The 2,395-nt window shown below is 44.3% G+C and overlaps 1 pseudogene; it reads left to right on the forward strand.

Moving 5' to 3' along the window:
- Window positions 1-1,714: 1,714 nt before the first annotated feature.
- LOC126209739 (5S ribosomal RNA) lies at window positions 1,715-1,832 on the forward strand (annotated as a pseudogene).
- The last annotated feature ends 563 nt before the right edge of the window (window positions 1,833-2,395 follow it).

A 2,395-nucleotide genomic window follows, 5' to 3' on the forward strand; every position in this document is an offset into this window, starting at 1 on the left:
CCCCTTCATGTTCTTCGACTCCTATAATTACAGTCCGGTGAATATTGCATACAGCGAAAGAGCTACGAGAACTTGTTCAATAGAGGAGATACGTTTCACACTAGCGAAGATGAACAAGTGCTCATAATTCCTCAGGTATGAATTTAGAGCCCATGTGTTACTGGACATTTTTTCTTGTCTGGTCCACACTATCACCTTCGAAAGTTGCCTACACTACATTCTTAGCAGCAACAGTACCGGTACATTTATTCCACTGTCAGAGGTATCAGAATGACTTTATGCTTGTAGCTTTCAACTCGTTCGTTTCCAAACCAGGGACCCTTACCTCAGATTCATACATTTATCCGTCTCCGTCATCCTTGAAGGGTTTGTAGCATCATCACGGAACCATCTGTATCACAAACATTTACAGGTGCCAGCACCTGTAACTTTGTCTCTCTGTAGCGTCGCTGGATGACATTTCTGCACTTGGGTTCCTGTGTAAAACTTGATGTACGAAGTCCCCTCTACGACCTCTAGAAATGTGTAACGTAAACTGTGATACACACTGTACATCTTAATATAGCCTTTGAAAGTGCAATGGTTTGGTTCAAATGGTTCTGAGCACTATGGGACTCAACTGCTGAGGTCATAAGTCCCCTAGAACTTAGAACTACTTAAACCTAACTAACCTAACGACAACACACACATCCATGCCCGAGGCAGGATTCGAACCTGCGACCGTAGCGGGTGCGCGGTTCCAGACTGTAGCGCCAGAACCGCTCGGCCACATATGTAAAATCACCTTCCATTATGACTGTTTACCTAATTGTGTATATTATTAAGAATTAAAATTTTAATTAATTTTACACAACACAGTAACATAGAATGTGATTATAACCACGCAACAGCGTTCAGAACATTTTCACCTCGAAAACAAGTAACGTTCATCTACAATAGGTTAACGAACAACCACTGTCTGAACCCGAAAATGTATAAATTATACTAGACACCACTCGTGCAGCCTCTTCTTGAAATTTTCCTGGTGCCTAAATACAAGCCCAGAATTCATTAGCCCTCATAATTTTTTGTAAGAAGATGTTTGTGAAAATTAAGAACACGTGTTCTTCTGTATTTATCACTATATATCAATTCCACTGGGGCTTATTTTAGAAAATGCCCACCATAGATTGCTGAAAGATCTATGTACGAATACAAGAATAAGTATTAGTCACAAGAACTGTCCTGGTGAGACAGAACAAGAATTATAAACCATAAACAACGTAGAAAGTTTCTGCGCAGTAGTTCGAGAAGGCAGTGCGGTCGCTCTGCACATACCGCTAATATCTGTAATGTATTCCTAAGTGGAGTATTACTGTCCCGTATTGATACCAAGACATGTATGTAAATAAAGATGTCCCCTTTCTGACAGCACAAGATAATAGCAACCACTCCCGCTGTCTTGGTTATCTGGTCTGGGATACATATTATTGAGAAAACGACTCGCCACGTGCGATTTCAAGACAAACCTTAAAGAAACAAGGAAAAGTTAAACTTGCTCATTTCACGGCGAAGCTTGCTTGCGAAATTAAAATCACAATGAAGATGCAATCAAGCTTTGCGATCATGTTCGACAGTATTCCTGGGTGCATTAAGTTTCTCATCTTTCCCCATATGAAAGGGCGTCCAGCATTTTCGAACATAACCTCTTTAGTGTCCAGCTTTTATGGTGTGAGGCAACGGCCTTGCCGCAGTGGATACACCGGTTCCCATCAGATCACCGAAGTTAAGCGCTGTCGGGCGTGGCCGGCACTTGAATGGGTGACCATCCAGGCCGCCATGCGCTGTTGCCCTTTATCGGGGTGCACTCAGCCTCGTGATGCCAATTGAAGAGCTACTCGACCAGATAGTAGCGGCTCCGGTCAAAGAAAACCATCATAACGACCGGGAGAGCGGTGTGCTGGCTGACAACACGCCCCTCCTATCCGCATCCTCATCTGAGGATGACACGGCGGTCGGATGGTGCCGATGTGCCAGTTGTGGCCTGACGACGGAGTTCTTTTTTTATGGTGTGAGGAGGCATAACGTTACTGACCTTCAAGTCTTTGAACACAGTACACTCAACATTCATCATGACACGGCGGTCGGATGGTGCCGATGTGCCACTTGTGGCCTGAACTCTTTTGTGCTGTACGTGTACCTTCACGTTTCCTCTTCACTATCACATAGGAAACAGTGGACCTATGGATGTTTATGAGTGTGGGAATCTCGCATACAGACGTATGACACAAGTGACACCAAATCGCTTGACCACGTTCGAAGTCCGTGAGTTCCACGGAGCGCCCCATTCTGCTGTCTCACGATGTCTAATGACTACTGATGTGGCTGATATGGAGTACCTGGCAGTAGGTGGCAG

The sequence above is a fragment of the Schistocerca nitens genome, chromosome 1 (assembly GCF_023898315.1).
Source record: "Schistocerca nitens isolate TAMUIC-IGC-003100 chromosome 1, iqSchNite1.1, whole genome shotgun sequence".
Taxonomy (NCBI): Eukaryota; Metazoa; Arthropoda; class Insecta; order Orthoptera; family Acrididae; genus Schistocerca; species Schistocerca nitens.